This window comes from Sorex fumeus, unplaced genomic scaffold, assembly GCF_029834395.1.
Source record: "Sorex fumeus unplaced genomic scaffold, SorFum_2.1 ptg000010l, whole genome shotgun sequence".
Classification (NCBI taxonomy): Eukaryota; Metazoa; Chordata; class Mammalia; order Eulipotyphla; family Soricidae; genus Sorex; species Sorex fumeus.
The window spans coordinates 27,714,146-27,731,799 of NW_026606067.1; positions in this window are offsets into that span (position 1 = coordinate 27,714,146).

Consider the following 17,654-nt stretch of genomic DNA (forward strand, 5'->3'; position numbering starts at 1 on the left):
ACCGGTTGCTTTTGTTCTTATGGATGAGGGCCAGTCTCTGTGGTGTGAGAGCATATCTCATGTTATTTTGATCTCTATCTCACTGATGATTAGTGATGAAGAGCATTTTTCATGTGTCTTTTGGCCATTTGGATTTCTTCTTTGGTAAAGTTTATTTTCATTTCATCACCCCATTGTCTGATGGGGTTGGATGTTTTCTTCTTGTAAAGTTCAACCAGTGCCTTGCATATCTTTTATAGAAACACCTTATCAAATGGGTATTGGGTGAATAATATTTCACATTCTGTAGATTGTCTTTGTATTTTGGTCACTATTTCTTTTGAGGTGCAGAAGCTTCTTAGGTTAAGATAGTCCCATTTGTTTATCTCTGTTTTCACTTGCTTGGTCAGTGAAGTGTCATCTTTGACGATATCTTTAGCTTCAATGTTATGGAGGATTTTGCCTACCTATTCTTCAATATATCTTATGGATTCTGGTCTGATGTTGACGTCTTTAATCCATTCGAATCTGACTTTTGCATATGCTATTAGGTACAGGTATGAGCCCCCCCCCCTTTTTTTGCATGTAACTGTCCAGTTTTGCCAGCACCATTTGTTGAAGTGGTTTTCCTTGCTCCTCTTCACATTTCTTACTCCCTTGTCAAATATTACATGATTGTATATTTGAGTGTGTGAGTGTAAGGATATTCAACCATGTTCTATTGGTCTGTTGCTCTGCTTTTGTTCCAGTACCATGCTGTTTTCATTATTACTGCTTCATAGTAGAGTTTGAGGTTGAGGAAGGTGATGTCTTCCATCTTCTTTTGCCCAATATTTTCTTTAGCTATTCGTGGGGGTTTGTTGTTCCATATGAATTACAGGAGTGTTTGATCCATTTATTTGAAGAATTTCATGGGTGTCCTTATAGGGATCCCATTGAATCTGTACGATGCTTTGGGGAGTTTTGCCATTTTGATGATGCTGGTTTTCCCAATCTATCTATCAGCAGGGGATATGTTTCCATTTCCTCATGTCCTCTTTTATTTTGTGAAGGAACATTCTGTAGTTTTGTTAGTACAGTTCCTTTACCTCTTTAGTTAAGCTGATCCAAAAGTACTTGATTTTCTGAGGCATGATTGTGAAACGGGTTGATATTTTCATGTCTCTTCCCTCTCTTTCATTATTTGCATATAGGAAAGCCATGGACTTTTGATTATTTATTTTATAGCCTGATACTTTATTATACAAGTCTATAGTTTCTAGGATTTTCTTGTTAGAAGCTTTAGGGTTTTCTAAATATAGTACCATATCATCTGTGAATAGAGAAAGCTTTTCTATCTGGATGTCCTTAATAATATTTTTCTTGCCTAACCGCTACTGCAAGTACGTCCAGTACTATATTGAGTAGAAGTGTGGGAGTGGGCATCCTTGTCTTGTCCCTGATCTTAGAGAGAAGGCTTTTAGCTTTTCCCCTTTGAATTTAATGCTTGCCATATGCTTGTAGAAGATGGCAATGACTATATTGAGGAAAGTTCCTTCAAAACCCATTTTGGTGAATATATCAGTGATTTCTGTTTGGATTGTCACCATATTTTCTCTGTCATTTAAATTTTCACTCATTTATATATGAATTTCAATGAGACTTGTCAGAATTGTGATGTTGAAATATTCATAAGGAAGTTTAAAGAAATACTTTATTTCTGGTTTCTTCCCAGGCTTCTGTGTATGTGACACTTGGGGATCAAATATTGTAGACACCATAAGGTTGAAAGTGATCATCAAGGGACAGAGACCACCAGTGTTTATGGAGCTCACCTTACCTGCAGATAAAACCATTTCAAACTCTGGTACCAATAGAAGAAATCTCTGAACACAGAACAAAGAACAGCCTCTGAAAACTGCTCTTATGTTCTCCCAAACAAGAAAAAATAAGAAAGATCATCAGGATAATGTTTTTATCCCAATTCGATCACTATGCATATCTTACAATGTTTTGTTTCCTGTCCTAAATTTTATATTGAAGTTTAATATATATGACAAAAAAAACCCCCGAAAAACATGTTTCAGAGATGTAAAGTCATTTCCACAAGCCAGGTACTTGCCTTGGAAATGGCCAACCTGAATTCAATTCTTGTCACTGCATATGGTCCCCTGCACATAAAAAGAAGTGATCCCTGAGCACAGATCTAGAAGTAAGCCCTGAGCATAGGGAGGTGTGAACATTAAAAAATTCTTAAAGCATATTAGCATATCTCTTGTAGAAAAATGACACTAAATATGATAACATGATAAGCATAGATGTAACTATTCTCAAAAATATACCAAAAACCAAATTCAATAGTGTATTTAAAAAAATTATATGATGTGAACAAGTGAACAAATAAAGGGTTTTATTTCACTGGAGGATTCAATATGCATTAATTAATAAATGTGATATAGCACATAAATTAATGGAAAGTACAAAATTATATGATCATTTTGAAAGATGCAAAGAAAATATATTTTTGTAAATTTAAACATATTTTATATTAAAAGACCAAATATGTGTGTGGAAGGAATATAAATAAAAATGATGGAGGTCATTTATATTTGGCATGTCAATTGCCAACATCATTCTCCACTGGGGAAAAACTTAATTTTCCATTAAATAATAGAACAAGAATATCCACTCTTACCACTGCTACTCAATGTGGTGTTGGAAATTTTTATTTTTATTCATATATTTATTAAATTTTTATTAGTGAAACACCATGAGGCTAAGTTGTAGACTTAAAATTTTGGTGCTTGGGTTTCAGTTATACAATTATCAAATACCCATCCCTCCGACAGTGCCCATTCTCCACCATCACGAATCCCAGTATCCCTCCCATCCCCCACTCCCCTGTCCAACCGTGTCTCTGTGGCAAGGCATTCCCTTTTGTTCTGTCTCTCCTTTTGGGTGCTGTGGTTTGCAAAAGAGGCATGGTGTGGCAATCATGTTTGGTCTATAGTCTACTTTCAGCATGCTTCTCCCATCCTGGGAGGATCCTTGCAACACCCTTTATTTGGTGCTCCCTTCTCTATCTGAGCTGCCTTTTCCCCTCATTTGTGTGGCTGGCCTCCAAGCCATGGAGTAAACATCCTGGTACTTGTCTCGGATATTCTTGGGTTAGTCTCCTATTTTGTAACTTGATGTTGCCCAGATGAATGCAATTTTTCTACGTCTGTCCTTCTCTTTCTGACTCATTTCACTTAGTATAATACTTTCCATGTAGTATCACTTGTATGTAAATTCATGACTTCATCTTTTCTAACTGCTACATAGTACTCCATTGTTTAAATGTACCAAAGTTTCTTTAATCAGTCATCTGTTCTCGGGCACTCAAATTTTTTCTAGATTCTGGTTATTGTAAACAGTGTTGCAATGAACAAACAAGTGCAGATGTCACTTCGGCTATATTTTTTGTCTCTCTGGGATATATTCCCAGGAGTGGTATTGCTGGGTCAAATGGGAGCTTAATTTCTAATTTTTTGAGAGTCGTCCATACTGTTTTCCAAAGGGCTGAACCAGTCGGCATTCCCACTAGCAGTGAAGGAGAGTCCTGTTCTAGCCACATCCTCGCCAGCACCAGTTACTTTTGTTCTTGTGAATGTGGACCAGTCTCTGTGGTGTGAGATTATATCTCATTGTTGTTTTGATCTGTATCTCCCTGATGATTAATGATGTAGAGCATTTTCTCATGTGCCTTTTTGCCATTTGGATTTCTTCACTGAGAAAGTTTCTGTTCATTTCGTGGCCCTATTTTTTGATGGGGTTTGATGTTTTCTTCTTGTGGAGTTCAACCAGTACTTTGTATGTCCTTGACATCAACCCCTTGTCAGATGATATTTATTGAGCGAATATCCTTTCCCATTCTGTAGACTTTCTTTGTATTCGGTTACTGTTTCTTTAGAGGTGCAGAAGCTTCTTAGTTTAAGATAGTCTTATTTGTTAAACCCTTGCCGAAATGGGTATAGTGGGGACTTTCCTCAATATAGTTAAAGCCATCTACCACAAGCCTACAGTAAGCATCATCCTCAATGGGGAAAAAGTAAGAGCCTTCCCTCTAAGATCAGGGACGAGACAAGGATGCCCATTCTCTCCATTGCTGTTCAATATAGTACTGGAAGTACTTGCAATAGCGATTAGGCAAGAAAAAGATATTAAGGGCATTCAGGTAGGAAAGGATGAACTCAAGCTCTCACTATTTGCAGATGATATGATACTATATTTAGAGAACCCTATAACCTCTACCAAGAAACTCCTAGAAACAATAGACCTGTGCAGTAAAGTTGCAGGCTATAAAATCAATACCCAAAAGTCCATGGCTTTCCTACATGCAAACAATGAGAGAGAAGAAAGTGACATGAAAAAAACAATACTGTTTACAATTGTGCCCCAGAAAGTCAAGTATCTATGAATCAGCTTAACTAAGGAAGTTAAGGACCTGTACAAAGAAAACTACAAAACGCTACTTCAGGAAATGAAGAGGACATGAGAAAATGGAAAGATATCACCTGCTCATGGATCAGGAGAATTAATATTGTCAAAATGGCAATACTTCCCAAAGCATTGTACAAATTTAATACGATTCCTATAAGGATACCATAACATTCTTCAAAGAAATGGAGCAAACACTCCCGAAATTTATATGGAACAATAAGCCCCCATGAATAGCTAAAGCAGTTCTTGGGAAAAAGAAAATGGGAGGAATTAACCTCCCTAACTTCAAACTCTACTACAAAGCAGTAATAATTAAAACAGCATGGTGCTGTAACAAAGGCAGAACTGTAGACCAATGGAACAGGGTTCAATATACTGACATCTCCCCCGAAGCATATGATCATCTAATCTTGATAAGGGAACAAGAAAAGTTAAGTGGAGCAAGGAAAGCCTCTTTAACAAATTGTGCTGGCAAAACTGGACGGCTACATTCAAAAAAGTGGGCTCAGATCTCTGCCTAACACCATGTACAAAAGTAAGATAAAAATGGATTAAAGACCTCAACATCAGACCAGAATCCATTAGGTACATTGAAGATAAAGTTGACAAAACCCTCCATGACATGGAAGCTAATGGTATCTTCAAAGATACCATGCCACTGTCCAAGGAGGTGTTGGAAGTTTTTAACACAAGCGATGAGATAAGAAAAGAACTTAAATGGAATACAAATTGAAATATGGAAAATAATATTACAACTAGTTTCTGGTGACAATAGAAAATATAAATGGAGAAAATCCCTAAGTCTTGAGTGCAAAACAGAATAAAATCCATCACTAATGATACTGTTTTTACCATGCTACCATCACTTGTCACTTGTAATCACTTGCCATCCTGTTGTTTGTGGATTTGCTCGAGTGGGCCCCAGTAACGTCTCCATTCAACCCTGTCACGTGCTAATGTAGCCGAATGGTGTCTGCTCACTCCAGGAACACAAAGAGCATCAAACCATTTGTTCAGGGTCTTGATGAAGAAGTCCCACCATCTCGTCGGTAGGCAGCCCGGTGTTCTTTTGATGTCCCATGGAATCAAGTCAGTAATGGCTCTAGTTCAGAGGTCATCTCAAAAATGCATTATGTGTTCAGTCCATCTGATTTGGGACACCTTGGCAAACAAAACAGCATCCCTGATCTTTGATAGTCAATGGAGGTCGGAATTCCGGATTCCTCCTCTCACTTGAGTGAAGAGTGATACTCCAAGCCATAGATCTTTCTATTCCTCTTTGGGTGATCTGAAAGGTGTTCTTGTCATGCTTTCATAGGGACTAGGTCTCTGAGGCATATGTTAGTGCAGGAAGAATGGTGGAGTTGAAAAGTTGTGTCCAGAACCGGAGGTTCTTTGTCCTTTTACAACTTCTTTGTTGCTCTTAAAAGTGTTTCATACTGCTCTCTTCCTCCTGTACAGTTTTGGCGCCAAGTTATTCCTCATGTTGAGTTCTTGACCTAGGCACACATAACTGCTGCATTTGGAGATGCTTGTTCCATTGAGAGCAAATGGAACATCAGGGACTAGTTTGTTTTTCATAAACATTGTCTTTGTGAGATTCAGCTGCAGTCCTACCTTTCCACATTCATGGTCAAAGTTGGCGAGCATTTGTGCCACTTGGCTAATGTTATCAGGTTGATGTCATCAGTGAAGGAGAGGTAGTGTAGTTGCCGACCATCTATCTTCACTCCCATTTCTTCCCATTGCAGTCGTTGCATGACATTCTTGAGGGTGACACTGAAGATTTTCAGTGAAATGGTTTCACCCTGCTGAATCTCTTTACGTTGATGATCATTTCCTTATAAAATGGTGAGATCCTGGTGATGAATCCATAATACAGTTCATGGAAGATCCTGATGTACTGAGTTTGAACACCCTGTTTGGCTAGGGCTTTGATGGCCCTTTCAGTCTCAACAGAATCAAAGGCCTTCTTTAAATCAATGAACATTAGACAGAGCAGAATCTTCAACTGTAGAGAAACCTCAATGTGCTTGGTCATCCTGTGGATATGGTCCATCTTGCTAAATCCTTTTCAGAACCCGGCTTTCTCACAAGGTTGTCCTTCATCTAGTGTTCTGCCTATTATATTCAGGATGACTCGAGTGAAAAACTCAAGTTGTTAGCATAGTTAGAATAAAATATTTTTTAAAAAACATTTAGAGCCAAAAAATTGTACTGTAGTTACCTTGCATGCATTTGACCTTGGTACAGTCCATTTTACTGCATATGATCCACCACGTCCCTCCAAGTGTAATTGCTGAGCCCAGAAACAGGTGTAGTACTGAGGACTGAGCCAGATATGAGCTTTAGTGCAACTGGGCTCAAAGATAATAAAGAAAAATATTTTAACGTGACCAACTATAGAATTAGTACAAGATTATTTGCATTTCTACAAACAAGGGTAAAATAGTAAAAAGTTAAATATGGAAGGTTATTCTACTTATAATTCTATATACTCAAAATATTTTAACACTTAAGAATAAATTAAGTGAAAGAAGTGACAATATTGTACATATTGAATATCGTCTTTAAAGAAATAAGAGATATAAAGAGATGAAAACATATTATATGTATTGGCCTATGAAACTTCTTCACCTCGACAGAAACAGTGAAAAAGATAGAAAGACAGCCTATGGAATGGGAAAAATTATTTACCCAATTCTCATGTGGTAAGGGATTAATATATAGAAGATATATAATGCACTGATAGAAATGTACAAGAATTAATGAACAGAACCTTCCTCAAAGAAGAAGTTTAAATGGACAAAAGGCACGTAAAAAGTGCTCTACATCACTAATCATTAGAGACATGCAAATCAAAACAACATGAGAGATTATCTCACACCACAGAGATTATCACACATCAAATAGAATAAGAATATCTGTTGCTGGTATGGATGATGCGGGGAGAAAAGAAATCTCATTTGTTGTTGTTGAATGCTAACTGGTTCAACATTTTTGGAAAACAATATGAAAATTCCTTAAAATACAAGTGATTGAGCTCCCATTTTTCCCAGTAATAGGAGTTCTGGGAATATATCTTGGGGGAGGGGTGCCAAAAACACAGAAGAAACACCATCTTCACTTCTATGTTCATTGTAGCTCTATTCACAGAAGCCAGAATCTGGAAACAACCTGAGTGCCGAAGAACAGACTACTCACTTCAGAATAGCCAATGGGATGAACAGCAACGACAAGAGGAAATTAAAAGATTTTTGGAAACAATGGAGAATAAGAAATCCAAACTACCCAAACATATGAAATGTCGTGAGAGCAATTTTCAGAGTGAAATTGCAGGGACCTGAGCAATAGTATAGCAGGTAGTTCACTTGCCTGGAATGTGGAAACCCATGTCTGACATACGACACCACATATGATCTCCCAAAGGCTAACCATGAGTGATCCCTGAGAAACAACCCAGGAGTCCAGGAGTAAGCCCTGAACACTGCTGTGCTGCTGCTATGGCCTGAAAACACATTTTTTTAAATGCCCACATAAACAACCTAACTTTACAGCTTAAGCAGAAAGAAAAAGACTAGCAAAAGGTACCCAGAACAAGCAGAATGAAGGAAATAATAAAACTCAGAGCAGAAATAAATGAAATTGACACAAACAAACAAACAAACAAAACGTTGAAAAGATCAGTAATGACAAAAGGTGGTTCTTTGATGGAATAAAGAAGAGTGACAAATTATTTGCTCCATCCCCGAAGTAATAAATAAATGGAAAAATTCTTGGAAAATTTTTTGGTAAAAAGAGGAAATAGAACAACAGAACAAGGAACTCACTTCTAAAGAAACATGTATTATAATCAAAAGTCTCCCTAATAACAAAAGCCAGGGCTCGAAAGAGTTTTTGAGTAATTTCTTCCAAAGCTTTAAAAAAAGATTTACCTTAATCTCTCTCAGACTCTTTCAGAAAGTTAAAAGATTCTACAAATAAAGACTAAGAAACAATAGATTTGCATAGTAAAATGACAGGTGGCAAAACCAATGCATCTAAGTACATGACTTGTCCACATGAAAATAATGAAGTAGAAGAGAGGTTAATTTAGCCTCATAAAATCAAATATTTTGGCTTTGTTGTTCTGGGTTACTGTCCCACGATGACCTGGAGGCCTTTGGTGAGTTCAGGGTGATCACTGTTCCGCCCCTCCCTCCCTCTTCAATCACTCTGGGCCAGCCAACAATTGAAAGAATGTGGGTGACTGATTTGTAATCAGTGGCCTTTTCTTGAACTCTCACAGGGTTAGTTATTGAGGAATCATGAAGGGTTGTGGGTGAGCAATCACACGTAGTTGTGATTGAACATTATCATAAACGATGAGCAGATGTAAAGCCCTTCCTTTAAGGGAAGATCTTCTAGGAGATTCTAGGGGCTAGGGGCTAGATTCTAGGGGCTCTGGCACTTCCTACTAGGAGATGTGCTTAAGGGCAAAATTTTGTCTACAGAGGTACTGCTGTTTTCTTTCCTTAGTTAGTAATCCATTTAAATATTCCCAATCATATTAAATTTACTTCTTAGTTACATCTCTGGTCATTTTGTATGAGCACAGTAAGAGATACATTAAGCTTAAAGGGCTTAAATATATCCTCGGGTCACTTATATAAACAAATTGCAGAGCCATCAGAAGATTTGACTTAGAGATTGCAAGGTCTGATTTGGAGATATTTGTGATTAACAGATAAGGGATGATAAGGGAATAAGAGCACAAAGGAGTGATTAAAGATAATCAGAGGGGATTGGGAGTACCCAGGTAGAATTGGTTGTGCCTTCGGAGCACTGTGATGGAAGTAACTAAATAAAACCAAGTTTCCTGCTGTTGGAAGAAAGAAAAATCAATATTATTTCTTCAAATGCTTAGAATTATAACACTTGGAAATTAGTTTAAAAAATAGGTGAAAGACATACAAAGAAAATTTTAAAATAACTACAAATACAGGATACAGGGAAATGAAAACACATTCCCTGTTTGTAAACTGGAAGGATTAATAACATCAAAGTGTCAATCTTGTACAAAACATTATGCAGATTCAGTGTAGTGCACATAAAGGTACTCACTATGTGTTTTTTTTTGTTTTGTTTTGCTTTTGGAAAACAATATAGGTCAACGTTTACTAAAAATTATATGGAGTGATAAACACCACCCTGGAGTTTTCAAAGATATCCTAGGAAAAATGATGGATTGCTTCTCTCTGCGGAGGTTGAAACTATACTAAAAAGCTCTAGTAATCAAACAGTGCAGTACTGGAATGAGGACAGTTTCTCAGACCAAATAAATAGAATTGAGAGTTCAGATCTCAATCTTATTCTTCAACACAGGAAGAAAGATTTTGAGATAGAGCAAGGGGAGCCTCTTCAAAAATGGCGGTGGAAGAACTGGCTGGTCACAAAAAATAAAGAAAGAAATAAAGAAGTCAGAATCACTTCTAACACCACGCACGATAGCAAATCAAAAAGTATTAAAGACTTTTATGTCAGAACTGAATTCATAAAATCATTGGAGGAAACATAGGTAGAACACTTCCTGACAGTGAATCTATAGAGATCTTCTTTTACTCAATGCCATTTGCTAAGCAAATGAATTCAAATATTAAATAATCGGACTTCATCAAACTTAAGAAGCTTTTGCGCTGCAAAAGAAATGATGACCAGAATAAAAAGAAGTCACTTGACAAAGTTGGATTAAATATTTGCTCAACACTATTCTGACAAAGTGTTAACATCCAAGATTTGTAAAGCACTGGAAGAACTTAACCAAAATAATTTCAAAACATGGGGAAAGTTTTAGCAGAAACTTCCCTAAAGGAAGCATACAGGTGGACAAAGCTGAATGGGGAAAATTCTCTGTGTCCTTATTATCAGGAGAATACAAAAAATAAATAATGAGATATCATTATTTAAGAAACAGTAAGAGCCAGTTGTAAGAGGGAAACTGATGCCATGACAGGCATCAGAAATGAAAAACGTCAAGTAGTTCTCAGGTTCAGTTCCTGGAACTGAAACAGATTTAGCTTCCCAGCAATGAAACAATGTGTAACTAGCCAACCTGATCCCACCTGCGAAGCTCCTGGGCCCAATAAATGGGCTCAACCAATCGCTATGCCTCAGTTATTATGCCCCAGAAATTATCTTTTGTTAACCGTGAGGAATGGGTAGCCTATGTAATCATAAAACTATTAATGTTATTGGAAACTATTGTTTAACTCTTGCCTGTTCACTGTTACCATCATGCTTGTTTAACTTTGAAACCTATATAAACCCCTTGTGATTTGGAGTCAGGGTCCTTGTCAAGACACCACTGTGTTGGATAAGACTTGGACCCTAGCTCCAGCTAGCAATAAAATTCCTCTGCATTTGCATTATTGTGTGTGGACTGAGTCTCTCCACCACTGCAGATCTGAAATTCAGACCTAACACAGTGACGCTGATTCTTATTATAAAGAGCACTGTTGGTGTATATATGGGGGCAAAAATGTACTATTATTGATTGCCGATGAAGATGATTCAACACCTTATTGGTAGTTCTTATAAAACCATATAGATATTTCTTATGAAAAATGAGGTAGAGTTTCTATAAAATCTTTCAATTCTTTACTTTTTTTCACTTGCAGTAGTCACTGATAAAACTTCACCTTATTATTTTTGTGCTATAATTTGTTTAACTACACTATGATTTAAAAAAAATCTAGTTTCATTTAATAATATGAAGTTGGTAACCACAACCCTGGCTGTTATACATCTCATTCCTTCTTTATTAGTTCAAAAATTCATAATCCTACCATAATTTTCAAGCATCGTTTCAGAGATCAGAAATGATAGATGGCAGCAGGAAGGGCCCTGTTTCTGATTAACTAGCCTTTACATTTTTTTTTCATAAACAAACTCCGAAATTTTAATTTCATTGTGACCTTCCCATTTGTTATGTGCATATGTTTTCAAGAGAATTAATGTAATCCTTATTTAAAATAATTATGCACTCTACATTTAATTTATTAGAAAATATATCCTTTAGTTGCTAAGAAATCAGTGGGAAAAAGGATGTTAACTTTACTACCTTAAATAAAGGACTAAATTCAAATTCCAGATGTACTTAGTAACTAAATGAAGTTGTGCAAATAGTGGAATCTCTACAAGCACTGCTTTAAAAATGTCCAAAAACATGTGGCAATGAATTTGTTATAGTGTTTTAAGGGAAATTATATTAAGAAAACTCATGAGAGAGAGTAGAAAATAATTTTCCAATTGCTGGAACATAAGCATTATACAGGTATTGTGAATAAGATTGAAAACAAAACTTACAATCTTAGAGTATTTTATTATGAAATTAAAATTTAATAGTAAAGAATTCCTTTTTTCACAATTTTATATAAATAATAGCAGGATGATCCTTTCTGTAATGAAACATGTATTCACAATCTGAAAAAACATTCTGTATAATTGTCAAAAGCTTCCTAGTATCACAAAGTTTTCAATAGTCAAATTTAAATTTTTTTATTTCATGTTTCAAATATTGGGTTTTATTTTTTTCTTTTCTTCTATTCTTTATCCCAACTTTAATTAAACACCATAGTTTACAAAGTTTACAAAGTTGTTCATGATGATTTGTTAGACATTCAATATTCCAACACCCAATCCCCCACCACTGTCACCTTCTGTCACCTTCCCTCCACCATTGTCTTTATTGTGTCCACTCCTCAAGCCTGGCCCTGTAGATGCCCCACGATAATTTATTTTATGTTGCTTATTGCGACTTGATGGTTAACAGAATGAGCAAAAAATTATTCAGTAGAAGAAATTTGTGAAAATTTTGTATCTTGCCATGGGGGCCTTAAGTCTTTGTATGAGAGTTTACTAAGCTGTTGTTTCAGTACAGCCTTCTGTGTTGGTGCTTTTATTAGTGGAATTTGGTTGGCTACTATATTACATTTCCATTCAACCTGATATTGTAGAATATTGTAGTGTTCGAACATGCTGTCTGGCTGCTTTAGCTCCAGACGGTGCAAAATCTTTAATTAGGCAGTCCAATCTGGACAGAGGCATGGAGGTGACTGGCCTGCCCCCTACAGAGATTTCCCAGGAAGCCTCAGCTGGGAACAGGTATCTGAGATTTTGGTATTTATTTATAAGTCTCCGGAACAAGGCTGGTAGATGAGTTTACATGGCACTGGTGATATGTGAATGTGGCTGCAAGGGCTATTAGATGTATAGGCATCCTGCAGGAGAGGTCACTCATGTCCACTCTGAGAAACCCTGGAGTTTTCAGCCAGAAAAGTCTATGTGCCTGTGTGAGGGCTAAGCTGATGCCATGACAAGCTGCAGCTAACATTGTCTTAGCTAGGCCTCAGTTTCTGTTTCCCTGGAGCAGGACTTGCAGTTCCTGGTAAACTCCCAGGTAAGTAATTTGCCAAGATAAGGAATTGGGCAGTTGGGTCATCAGGGGTCACTGTACTTTCCTTGGAAACTGTTACTAACCATTGCCTAATTGGTGACCACCACTGTAATAGTATCGATGCTAAAAATAGACCAGTATATAAATTGCTTCTTAACTCTGAACCCTATATAAACTGCTTATGATTTGGAGGCAGGGTCCTTGTCATGACTCCACTGTGTTGGATGAGACTCGACCCTAGCTTGAGCTAACAACAGCTTGGCTTACTAATAAATAAAAGTTCTAATAAAAGTTCTTTTGCTTTTGCATTATCATGTGTGGAGTTGGTCTCTCTGCAGCTGAAGATCTGAAACTCTGGCACAGCATCTGAAATTTGGGCAAGGTAGGATCTCTGTGATGCTCAAACTGAGGAAGTAGAGTTCAACTGGAAACATGGCAGTAACTTTGGGGCATAGGTACAGCTGCTGGGACTTTGGTTGAGTGGAATCTGGTCAGCCCCACTCCAGAGACCATCTCAGATCAAACATTCCTGATAAATCATCAATGGCAGCATACATTAGCCAATATAGACCTTTCTCCTGCTGTAGCTACTTTAGACAAACTCTTTAACAGTTGTTGACTAATAGAACCGCCTGCAAATTTTAATAATTTGGAATTTAACCTACATCAAAGTAATTTCTTTTCTATACTCAGTTTTTCCTGATTACTCTTCAGAGCCACAGCATTTGCTCAGACTATTTGCTCACACTCAGTGGTATTTCAAGAGGCATTATGTCCTTTGCACCTTCTGTTTTTCTGACTTAACCCATTTTTATAAGAAATAACTGTTTGAACATCTGTGAAAGGTCAAAGGGAAACATTTTATATTTTTCTATCAAATATGATGCTAAAGAATACTATAAGGTCTAACAGTACTCGTTATTAGCTTTCATACAAAATGTGATTTTTGCTATTTCAGATATGAACACTATCATTAAAAATAGATTAAAATATTACAATTATAAAATTATATTCAAAATAAGTGTAAATTAGGTAATTTTGAAAATTGTATATAATTGTTGTTGTTGTTGTTAAGGTGGAAGGATGGCCCTAACAGTATTCTAGATGTTTGAGGAACCACCAGTAATTCTCAGTGAATCTCATGGCTAGATGTTCAATATAAGGGACTATGGATGAGGTGTTTTTCAGGTCCTGGTAAGTGAGTTATTTTAGTGAGTGGTTCTGGGAGCCTCGAGAATCATAACCTGTTAGTTCTCAATCGAGTGATCAGTGAGGGGTACAGAAATAAGCAAGATGTGTGGAATGTTGAAACACAGAGAGCTAAAGCTCACTCAGGGCATTCGGCACTGATCGGCTTTTACAGTTCCCTTTTATTGGGTCAACAATCAAAACATCTAACATGCCTCCGAGTACATAAGATCAAATTACATAAGATCAAAGCACCTTACAGTACATATTATTTTGTAGCATATTATTTTTATGAAGCAAATCAGACCACCTTGTAAATCTTTACATCGCATTTCCCATATGTTCCTCATCAAAATCTATATAAGCTTACACAACAGCCCAATGAGTTATTTGTTTAATTTTTACCCAATCATAACACAGTTAATCTATAACAAAAAAGCAGATGCATTGCGATATGCTGACCCCAACCCGGTTCAGCCGGAATTCCTAGTTGTTTGCAGCTATAACATGGCCTTGTTTGCAGGCATTGTTCCTGAAACTACCTCATGACTCTGGTCAGGCATCAACAATAACCAGAGGGACTAGAAGGTCCATGTAGAATTGTACCTGGCCAGCCATGTCCCTTAAGCACTACACTATTTATGATCCTCATAATTCTAATTGAAACTTTAGCTAATTCATTGTTTCCTAAAAATAATATTTTAGATAATAATATTTTAGAAATATAGAAAAGTTAATTTTTCAAAGTACACTTGATGTTTTAAAATCACATAGCATGATGTAGCATTTCAAAAGTATAGCATAATTAATATCTAACCTAGCAGTTTAATTCTAGAATTTCTTTTGTTGCTGTATTTACTCAGCTACTCATTTTCACTTTGAATCAGTATTATATCTTAGCTGGTATCTTCAGTGATGAGTGCTGTGTATATATATTGTACTGTGTGATTCATGATCAATACATTCTCTTCTATGTAAAACCATTAGAATCCCTAATTTCAGGGAAATGACCTTGATGGAACCATGATTGTAATTCCTTATCACATGATACCCTTGCTGTACTATAACCTTACTGCCACATCTGTACTCATTGACATGATGTAATCCCATCATTTCTGTACTTGATGTCTATGAGTATACTGTTGGCTTTATGCTATCTAAGAAGTGATATGCCTCATAGATGCTTTATATAAGTGTTCTTGGAACTCCTGATTCCCAGCCAGTAACTTCAGGTACTTTGTCTAGACTGGTCAGTATCAAAGATCTTCCTGTCTTCCCACTGAATTTCTGTCTCAATGTGCTCAATTAAGTAAACTTTAGATATAACAATATATCATAATATACTAAAAATATTTATATATCAAAGCAGTCCTATTATGTTAGCTCTGAGACCTTACAGACACCATAACAAAAAGAACAAGAGTGTCGTAGATGTTTATTTTCCCTTAAAGCAGAAGGTACAGTTTATCATATAGCTGAGCTTGACATATTCAAGAGAATTTTAAGTGTCAATGGACTTTTATCCAAAATTCTTGAATCAATGCACAAACTTAAGTAAGGAATTTGCTTCTTGTCTCCTTTAACATTATTTTTGCTTTCCTTCAGTTGAAGTTAAACAATGAAATATCAAAGTCTTATTTTTAATATTTCCTAAAATTAATTATAAAATCCTCTATTTCCTAAGCTCTCCCTACTTATGATTTTATCAAAAACATGGCATTTATGCTACTTATAATGTGCTTACATTTTAGATAGGGAAAGTTATATTTAAAGCAAGTCGAAGAAACCTGTTGCCTTTGTTCTGAAAATCAGGCCTAATTTTAATTTCTTTGCAAATGTTTACCCTTAATTTATTTTGCTTTCATAATCAGATAGACTGTAACAATGCAAAAATTTGTCATCCCGATATAAGTCTACTATAAAAGGCCCTGAATGTAGGATACAGTTTCCTTAATCGAAGGTATCCCTCCTCCCACAATTTTGTAGATAAATAATGGTATGAGTGATGTCATGAGGTTCTAAAATATAGATAAATGTGGAATGGGATAACACACTACCCTAAAAAGCTGTTAAACAAAATGATGTCAACTCTGATTTACAGCAGCGGTAAAATGGCCCTGGAAGACTCCTCATTCCTTTCAACCATGGGAAATAAGAAGGTCAGGCATAAGTCAATGAGGAGTGAACTCTTGCTCATTAAACAATCATTATGATACTTTATGACAATTTGTAGAAGCATTAAATATGATTTAAACCTAAAAGCCCAAGGAATCTCTGTCCATAATGCCCATTCATGGATGTAGAGCAGGAGACAGGAGAATCCTAAAAAAATTTAAAAGCTAAATGACAAAAGGCTCCAACACTGCCCCTTTCATGATTTTCCCTGATCCTCAGCCCCTTACTGTGGGATACCTCGTCTTTTCTTTTTAAACCTTTCAATTAAACCACTACAGGTTGTTTTCTTTCTTTGCCTTCTTAAAAAAATTGTTTGCTCGGCTCTTAACCCTAAATGCTTTTCATGGAAATTAATTTTGAGGAAAATAAAATAATTAGAGATGGGGGAGTGTTTGCTATGAGAACCCTGTCCAGTGTAGAAGAACAGGGAACAATAAAAAAACATAGGAGAAGTTTATTATAAAGTGGAGAAATAAAGATGTGCTCCCAGACAGAACCCACACTGACCATTGGAGACGCTGGGGTAGAATCACACCTTGGCAAAGACTAAGGGGGTTTGTAAGTTGTCTTGATTGGAAAAGGGAACAAAGACCAGTGGAACTGAAATCGGTGGACCTTGAGGGTGGCTTATGTCAGACAGGGAGGAGAGAGATGATCACTTTCTCCCAATCTGCTCTGCCAACTGGGATTCAGGATTGCCCACTTTTTGTCTCACCTCACAAAAAAGGAATTCAGCAGTGAAATAAAATAGATTTTATTTGGAGGATTTTAGGAAGTGGAAGGAGGGAGAGAAAGTGAGAGAGAGTAACATGGTCAAGAGACAATGTGGCAGGGAGGTAGGGTGGGAACGGGGGATAGGGGGTGGGAGGGATACTGGGATCTGTGGCAGTGGGAAATGGGCACTGGTGGAGGGATGAGTATTTGGTCATTGTATAATTGAAACCCAAGCACAAAAATTTGCAAGTCTACAATTATACCTCATGGTGTCTCACTAAAAAAATTTAAAAAGTACAAAAAAATTGTACTTAAAAAAATTGGAATGACATGGATCATTCCAATATCTAGATAATAACTATAATACTTGTGAAACTCAAATGGACTCAATAAATAGTTCACGATCATGATCATCCAGATTCTGCCTTTTGGGCAGGATACTTTTGGTAGCTTTTGGTAGGATAAATAGTTAAACAACAACAACAAAGAGACATATGGGCTTCCCCAAGGGTGGAGAGAACCCCTACACACACACCACAGCATTAGGTATGAAAGCATAAAAGTGCACACACATCTCAAGTCGGGAGATGTGGGCACCACATGTGCTAAGTCTCGTGGCTACAAGCAGCACATGGGCTCAGGCAGCAAGTGCACATACTTCCTTTATTCAAGGTTGCTTTCATAGGCTTTCTTCAACTTGCCC